We start from the raw sequence: 9,410 nt of genomic DNA, 5'->3' as shown, positions 1-9,410 counted from the left end.
TAATCCAATCAGTCAAATTCAGTTCTGATTACAGTACATTATGAAATGACAATTGGTTGAAGTTAGTGTATATCTAAGGAAGACTGCCTCAACTGTGGGCTGTTTAAGATGGACAGAAAATTGACACAGAGAGTAAAGACAGCAGCAAAATGAGGACATGTAGTCAGTTTGACCTCCAGCAGTCTAAGCCTATAGCAGCATAACTAAAGGAGAGCTCAGGAAACCCAAACCATCCCTAACTATAGGGTTTATCAAACAGGAAAGTTTTTAGCCTGGTCTTAAAAGTAGACAGGATGTGAATCTCACGGACAGAAACTGGAAGTTGTTTCCATGAGAGGAGCCTGAGAACTGAAAGCTCTGTGAGGATTCCAGTGTACCTTTAACTTCCTTCATTGCAGCTCCAAGTGGCAGGCAGAGTTAACGACCTTCAGCTGTGTCACAAACCCTTGTACAATTTTGTGTGTGTGTGTGTGTGTTGAGGTGCCGAATGCTCTTCCCACAGACAGCCAACTAGATGGCAGCATTGTGCATTACACTGTAAACTGTAATCATTGTAACCAAATAAGTTTTTTATTTTCTATTTTTGAAACCCTGCACTTTATTTATTGCACAACTGATTCAAATGATTGTATGACCTCCTCTGCAGCCACCAAATGTCTGTTAATCACTCATTCATTTAAGTCAGGAGTATGGAAGCAAGGAGACACCTAAAACATGCAGGGCAGGGGTACTTGAGGACCAGGTTTGAGAACCACTGTTTTACTGGGTCTTGGAGGTGTTAATGTTCTCATCCTGAGGTGCACTGGGACCCAGATCCCACAGTGCAAACTTCTGCAGCAGCTGGGAGAGGAGCTTCACGCTGGGTTTATGGAGGGGAGACAGTCATCAAAGCAGGTGGAACGAGGTGGAAGTCTAATCTATCAGCAATCAAAAGTGTAGTGTGCTCCAAAAAAAGGAGGCAGTGCCAGATTTGGAGATGCTGGAGGCTATTTTATTAGCCTGATTATAAAAAGTTCCTAAAGTATTTTTGCTTTCGTAAGTCTTTATACTGACTTTTGACATTTAGTTTATGTCTATTTCATACGTCATGATAAAAAAAAAAAATCTTTATTTAATAATAAAAAATGCAAAAAAACATTATTTCTGCCAAAGAAATCAAATTACTGTAAGCTTCTATGCTTAACTCTGTCAGAAGAAATGTACCTAAAAAAGGACAAATTCCACTGAGATTAGGTTTTACTTAAAATTATTCATTTATTGTTTTTTTCATACAACTATAAAATGAAATGTAGAAAATAAAAGACCAATTATATTTCTGAGATTAGCAATGCATTTTTGTTTCGAGAAATTAGACCAAATTATATTTTTAATGATTGAAGTTTTACAGTCAGATGTTACCATAAAATTGTAAATATTAATTATTATTAGTAATATTGTTATTATAATTGTCATTATTGTTATTATCACTGACTGTTGTGAACTGTTCAGAAAATCTTCATCTAATACGCTGATTTTTTAAACTTTACTATTAGTAGGGCGGCAGTGGCTCAGGAGGTAGGAGTTCATCCTGTTTGTCCTGGGTTGCTGGTTCAGCCGTTGTGTCCTTAAGCAAGACACTTCACCTGCCTTGCCTCCTGGTGGTGGTCAGAATATATTCCACTGTACTTCCAATAATGTCCACACACACAATTTTCAACATTAAATGGTTTTCAAAAACAACCATGTAAAATATAGCAATTATTGTTAATTTCTTTCTCACATTTATAAAGATCAGTTTTTAGTTTGTAACTTAATATTTCACACTCGCTTCACATATTAGATGTAGGATGCAGATGCTTTGTTAAAAACACCTTAAAGTAAAAGATCTTTGCAGGAAAGACTTCAAATAAATTTATCATCCGCCAAAAGATTTTTGCATTGAATTTAATGGAATTAAATTTACTACACTGAACAACGTACAAACTACAAAATAAGTAATAAGAAACATTTTGTTTCTAACTTCAGTACAATAATTCTGATTATGTTGAATAATGAAGCACTTTACTAACATCTGTTACTCAGGATGGTTTTTACCTCTGAACTAGTTGATAAAATCAATAGTTTCATGTTCAGATGTTTTCAGATTGTGGTAATACTGATAACTCTTAAAATATCTGCCCCCACAGAGCTGCACACAAACACACAGAATGCAAACTAAAGTCAGCAGGTTTTCTCATTCAGACTAATGCAGCTGTCGTTTTCAAAGCTCTGCTAATGAAGTTCAAATGTTCTCCAGGTCCTTCAACCAACATGACTTTAAAAAGGTAAAACCTATTGGAAGTTAGTAAAATAATTTAAATGCACAACCATCAATGCACCAATATAAGAAAGTTTTTATAAAACACTGTGAGTGTGAAGGCAGTCTGGACCTGAAGGCAGAAGTGGTTTCTCTGCATCTTTAGAGCTTCAATTTGGTTAGAAGAGTGGCAGGAAGTTGAGTTAGTGATCAACATGCCCTGGGAAAAACATTAGCTTACATTTAAAGTTAAATAAACATTTATCTTTAGATTTATGGTGCCTCTTTAGTGTAGCAGTATGTGCTCTTTGTTTGAACCCTTACATGATGTTTGGGTCAAAGTTGACTAGTTCTGACATCAATTAAAAATACCTTGAATGACATTAACAAACACATAAATAAGGAATGTAATAAAATTGTTGTTGTGAAACATTATTATTTATTGTTAATATGAACCATAATTTGTTGATGTAAGTGCTTAGTCGTTCAATAAACTGTGATCCTAAGAAGTAAATAGCGAGTACCTGAACTTCTTTTTTTGTATCTTGAAGATGTTTTACTTTTCAACTTCTTAGCATGAGATGATATCAGATAAAAAAAAGGATCTGTTAGTTTCCCGTTTCAACAAAGTGAGAACACATTTGCTGCAAAAAAACTTTTACGACAAGATAAAATATATAATAACAAATTGTAACTCCTAAAATAACAAAATTCTAAGTACACACATCAGACTTTGTACAGCTGCAATAGTACAACTCAGTTTCTGCATCTATTGATTTCTTGGTTTTATTGTATAATTTTCTCATGTTTTCTGTCATCTTTCCCCCCCAGAGACAGGAGAACAAGATTTCTACTTTCAGAGAGGCTGATGAGTGTCAGCTGTCCATTAGCACAAAACATCTCAATATTTATAAAGACTGGTGTTTTACTGGACTCACTCTTTTTGATTGGTCTGATTTATTTGAGTTGTGTCCTACATTTTGCTCTCCTTCTCCTCTCTTTCATTCTGTCTGAGCTTCAGATGTTCCTCTGCTGTCATTTTCTGCAGAGTTTTCCATCCTGCAGCAGCAGAGACACGTCAGCAGCTTGTCAATGAGGCCTTTACGCATAACAACAAACAGAATCAAATCCAGAAATGGACCGAGGAAAAGAAAAATCAAAGAAACTCTAATGTTTCTATCAAAGAAAGCTTCATGGGATGAATTTTTAATTCCCCAAAAAACCATTGGAAGGTTTGTGATGGTGTAGTTAATCAGCAAAAAAACCAAAGTTGCCACAATTCTGCGTTTTTCCTCAGTGGGCACAGAGGTGGCTGCAGGAAGTGATTTGAGGGTCAGAACGAGGCAGACGATGAAGACAAGACCCGGAAGGAGGAGGGAAACTGTGATGATTAAACGGTGGTAAAAAAACATAGAAAGAAGACAAAGGACAACACAAAATATCCAGACTGAGAGACAGATCATCACAAAACCTTTAGTTTGTCTGATGAAGTGCAGCTGTGGCCTGGAGATGAAAAAACACCTGCAACACAAGACAGAAAGGCTTTGTTACTGTCACTGCACAGAATTATGTCACACAGTTTGTAAGAGGCTTCAAGAATAATATAGAAAACAAACTGAAGGATGTGTTGGTACCTTTCCAGAGCAATGATCATCCTGAAGTACTGACTTCCAATCGCACCAAAGATAGTCACAGAAACAAAGATAGAGCTGAGATAATGTGTGTTTCTCTTTGCCATAAAAAGGATCAGACAAACAAATTGGATCAGATTTAGAGCAAGAAGGTTGATGTAGTAGGTGATCGGAACATGATCCATTCGTACCTGCAGAAACATTCATTTAAAACCACATTAATGTTGTTATAAACATGGCATGGACTAAAGTCATTCATGTCTTCATTAACAGTGAGAATCACATGATCACTGCTGTCTTCTAACATGAAAAGGTTTTAGTCTTTATGTTGAGTGTTAGATTTACTCTGATTACTTCTACTTGTTATGACGTGTTTGTTACAAAATTCAATAGAAATAAATAAATATTTTGACTCAATAACAAACAAATAATGTTTAAAAGAAGTGTTAAATTATGAAAAACAATTCTTGTTGATAAATGTTTGACTTCCTCTGAGCATCGAAGTATTGACTTTATTTTAACAATCATGTAAATCACTTTACTGAGGACTCATGAACTGTATCAATTTCAGATGAAAAAACCTTTAGTTTTATTTTTACATATAGGAAACCTTCATATTACTACAACAACTAATTTTACTACTACTACGATTACTACTACTACTATTTAAAAAAATGATAATAATGTGATACAGACAGTTGTTTACGTACAGCACAACACAAGCCGATGACCAGTAAAGTGAGGACAAAGCAGACATAGTTGGTGATCCACATCATCACACCTATAGGGTCTTGAATCTCAATTTCTTGTTGGTTTGTGATGTAATTGTTGACTTTAGAAAAAAATCCTGTATGTGAAAAAAAAAAAGTTTTAAAACATATTTTACCAAAAATTTAAGATAATAATAATAAAATGGTTATGGTGACTCAGGAATGCTGCTCTTGTTTTAAAACTGCTCTAAAATCTGCATCTTAAAGGTTAATGTTTGTCACACAAACTGTAAATATAAAAACTAAGTGTCCAAAACAAAACTCGTAGACAAAGCTGATTGAAAAATGAATGATGAAAAGCAAAAGATAAAACTTGGCTTTTATAATTACCATTAATTAAAACAAAAGATTGATGACAGAACTATCTGTTTTTCACATGAATTAGTAAAAAATAATTCACTGCAAAGCGTCTTGTTTTGATGAATTAGTCGTTGTTTTGTTTCTGACTTCAACATCATAATTCTAACTCAACCTAATGATGAAAAAGTTTACTCACAAATGTTTTCCTCAGGATGTTTTCCAGCTCAGAACTGCAGTTATTAAAACCAGAAGAGTCACATTTAGATGTTTTTACTGTAAGTCGTCTGCAGTAAAAAAAAAAAACTGTGCTGCTTCACAAGGTCCCACCCCCTCCACCTCCTAAAAAGAAACACACACACGAGCCTCAGGTTTCATAATACACACTTCAGTTTTATTTTTTCATTTTTTTACATGTAATATATTTGCCATTTCAACATCAGTTGCCATTCCACCACAACAGTTAATCAGACTTTCACAGGATTTCCCTTTTATATAATTTGTTTTGCTCTGACATGGTTGTCTTTGTATCTTTAGTGCTTCAGAGTGGTGAGTGGCAGGAAGTTGAGTTAATAAACAAAATGGGAATGGAAAAATGAACCAGATATGATTCTAAGCAAAACCGTGGATTTTTTTTTTTCGGTCAGCAACTTTTGTGCTACATATTGCAGATATGCATTAAGGTTTTGAGGTTGACATGATGAACCAAAATTTTACCCTCATTCACAAAGCAGGCCTCAAAGAACCTATACATTTTTTGACAAAATGTGCAAATTTTTGATATGCATTCCAGCAATGTATTTATCTCTCTTTACTTTTTGTAAGTTTGTAAATGCAAACATAGATTGTTCTGACTCCTGTTGAATCTCTTATGCACTAAAGGCAGTGGAGTCCTTTTAATGAGAAGGTCTTAGCAAAATAAAGCATTAACAGGCAATCAGTAGCTCCAATCACTTTAGCGACCCTCTCAGCATGTGCCTGCATATTACAGGATAAAAAGGTCTGGTTTTAATCTTTTAATCTGGTGTAAGAGAAATAAAAAAAATAAAAAAAGAAACTGAATACAACTGAAAGAGTACAGTTGCAAATGCAGTACACAAAAGGACAAACATTTACATGCTCTGAACCAAAAGGGTTTAAAGATGAAACTACAGTTGGGAGAGGAGCTTCACGCTGGGTTTATGGAGGGGAGACGGTCAAGGTGGAACAAGGTGGAAGTCTAATCCATCAGGAATCAAAAGTGTACTGTGCTCCAAAAAAAGAGGCAGTGCCAGATATTGAGACACTGGAGGCTATTTTATTTGCCTCATTGTAAAAAGTTCCAAAAGTATTTTTGCTTTCATAGCGCTTTTTCTAACTTTTGACATCTAGTTTATGTCTATTTCATACTTCATGATTACCGTTTATTACATATATTTGGGGGATTTAAAAAGTAGTGTTTAGAAGTTTGTTTAATTAAATAAGAATTTAATTAAGTACTTGTTATTGATTCATATAAAAATATTTCTGTTGGATTTATCAGGCAAAATGATTGACAAATCTGCTTGTATATGTTATAATAGCTTGAGGATTTCCCATACAGATAAAAGTTTTATGCGTAATTAAATGTTGTCTCTTAAATTAAAAATGTGTTGTTTTGATATTGTTTAATATGTGTAAAGTTTTATCGTAGTTATAAGCTCAAAAGATGAATTGAGGTTTCCTTGACCAAGGTTTTCATCCTGACCCCTTGTAATCCGTCCCCTTGATTTTCACATTCTCGCACCTGAATCCTTTTCCTCTAACATTTCTGAACAGGCCACCAACAGCAAATATTGATAATAGCAGAATGCAGTACAGCGTGAGAAAAGTTAAAGGAATAGCAAACCCACACTGTTGTTTTGATGGAATTAGATAAACTTGAGAGTAACAATCATGAATGTGTGTGAGAGGAGCTAAGGGAGGAGAGTGTGGGAGTGTCTTGACTGACAACTGTCCGATCGAGTTTGATAAAAGGTATTACAGCTGTGAGAACCTCAACATCTTCAGCTCTGCCACTTCCAGTTCTGTCTCCTGTCTTTTTGTTAGTCCCACTGTCTCCAAACCATACAACATAGTTGGACTCTGGACTCTCTTGCAAACGTTTCATCTGACCATTTTTGCCAACTTTTTGTCACAGATCACTCCTGAAACTTTTCTCCATCCACTCCATCCTACCTGGACTCTCTTCTTCACCTCTTTTCCAGACTCCCTGTTCTCCTGAACAGTTGATCCTAAGTACACTGTTTTTAGAAACTAAATGATCCAAAGATAAAGTAAGAGATCCTTGTTCATCACCAGAACAGTTTGCTCAACTAGTTGCTGTTTTAATAAAAGTTTAAGTTTCTGTTGGGTAAATAATATAAAATGTAAGAGCATATACTGTGAGAATAAAGATGCATCATTGACATGAAGATTAAAGTACATTTTGTTTAAAATGATTTGTGGTTTCTTTTTTCATTGCATGTTGATCATTAACTCAGTTTCCTGCCACTCATCTGACCACAGTGAAGCTCTGAAGGTGCAGAGAAACCACCTCACAGAGCAGAAAGATCAGTGTGTGAATGTGCAACTGTGTGCAAGTTTGGGTTCAGGGGGTGGGACCTTATGAAGAAGCCCTTTTTTCTCCCTGCAGACTTACATTAAAAACGATAAATGTGACTCTTCTGGTTTTATTTACTGCAGTTGTGAGCTGGAAAACATCCTGAGGAAAACATTTGTGAGTAAACTTTTTCATCATTAGGTTGAGTCAGAAATATGATGTTGAAGTCAGAAACAAAACAACGACTCTAATTCATCAAAACAAGAAACTTTGCAGTGAATTATTTTTTACTAATTCATGTGAAAGACAGATAGTTCTGTCGTCAATCTCTTGTTTGAACTAACTTTAATTATGAATGCAAAAATTTAAGTTTTCTTATTTTTTACCATTTACTTTTTCAATCACCTTTGTCTACAAGTTCCTTTTGGATGAACAGTTATTTTATGTTTTATTTTTAAGATGGAGATTTCAGAGCAGTTTTAAAACTAGAACAGCATTCCTGAGTCACCTTATCCATTTTATTATTATTATCCTAAATGTTATGTGTGACTACAGTATGTTTAAAAACTTTTTTTTCACATGCAGGATTTTCTCTAAAGTCAACAATTACATCACAAACCAACAAGAAATGGAGATTCCAGAAAGTGTAGATGTGATGATGTGGATCAACATCTATGTCTGCTATCCCTTCACTTTACTGGTGATCAGCTGGTGTTGTGCTGTACGTAAACAACTGTTTATACACTATTATTATTATTATTATTATTATTATTATTATTATTATTAGTAGTAGTAGTAGTAGTAGTAGTAGTAGTAGTAGTAGTAATAGAAGTTATTAATATTAAGGCTTCTCATTTTCTTAAGTAAACAACTTTTTGTATCACATTATTATCATTATTTTTAGTAGTTATAAAAGTAGTAGTAGTAGTAATATTAGTTGTTGTAGTTTAATAATTTAGTTTCTTCTCTAATGAAGCTCTTAGATGAATACTTTCAGAACAGTTTACAACAGTCAATGATAATAACAATAATGACAAATATAATAATAATATTACTACTAATATTTAATATTTACAATTTTATAGTAGCATATGACTGTGAAACTTTAATTATTAAAAATATAATTTGGTCTAATTTTTTGGAAAAAAACAAATGCATTGTTAATCCCAGAAGCGTAATTAGTCTTTTATTTTCTACATTCTTTTTTATAGTTGTATGAAAAAACAATAAATTAATAATTTTAAGTAAAACTTAATCTATTTTGTTTCAAGTTAGTCTAATATTAAAATACATATTAAAATATTTATACATGTCAATGATTTTTAATAGGACAGAGGAATTTAGCTTCATTGTTGTCTGTTTGTCTTTTTGTTTGTTTTTGTTTTTAGAGCAAAAATATAATTTGGTTTATTTTTTCTGTGAGAGTTAAACCTTGAAGCTTACAGTAATTTGATTTCTTTGGCAGAAATAATGTTTATAAATGTGAGATGAAAGAGAAGCATAGAACAAAACAAAAAATCCAAATAATAATACAAACTAACAAACAAAAAAATACATTAAAAAATAATAAATGTAAATACTGTATATATATATATATATATATATATATATATATATATATATATAGAGAGAGAGAGAGAGAGAGATGAAAGCAGAAACATTATTATATAGAAGGTACATTTGCTCATGATTGCCAGTTTCTTTTTCCGTTGCATGTTGACCATTTACTCAAGTTTCTGCCCCATCTCTACCACACTGAAGATACAGAAATACCCACCTTAAAATGTAAAAAAAAAAAAAAAGGTGAATATGCGGCTGTGTGAAACTCTGTGGTTCTCCCGGTTCTCCCTCACCTTTGCATTGCTCTAAAATTAAGG

At 33.6% G+C, this 9,410-nt stretch overlaps 1 long non-coding RNA gene across 1 annotated transcript; it reads right to left on the bottom strand.

Moving 5' to 3' along the window:
- Positions 1-2,054: 2,054 nt before the first annotated feature.
- Positions 2,055-5,256, bottom strand: LOC108239145. The gene is made up of 4 exons (XR_005232637.1): positions 5,173-5,256; positions 4,617-4,753; positions 3,910-4,097; positions 2,055-3,796 (listed from the first exon to the last, which is right to left on the bottom strand). It is a non-coding gene; the product is annotated as an uncharacterized LOC108239145 (long non-coding RNA).
- Positions 5,257-9,410: the final 4,154 nt, after the last annotated feature.

The sequence above is a fragment of the Kryptolebias marmoratus genome, linkage group LG22 (assembly GCF_001649575.2).
Source record: "Kryptolebias marmoratus isolate JLee-2015 linkage group LG22, ASM164957v2, whole genome shotgun sequence".
NCBI lineage: Eukaryota > Metazoa > Chordata > Actinopteri > Cyprinodontiformes > Rivulidae > Kryptolebias > Kryptolebias marmoratus.
Note: the sequence above shows the minus strand (reverse complement) of the source record. Positions and strands in the feature narration are given on the sequence as shown.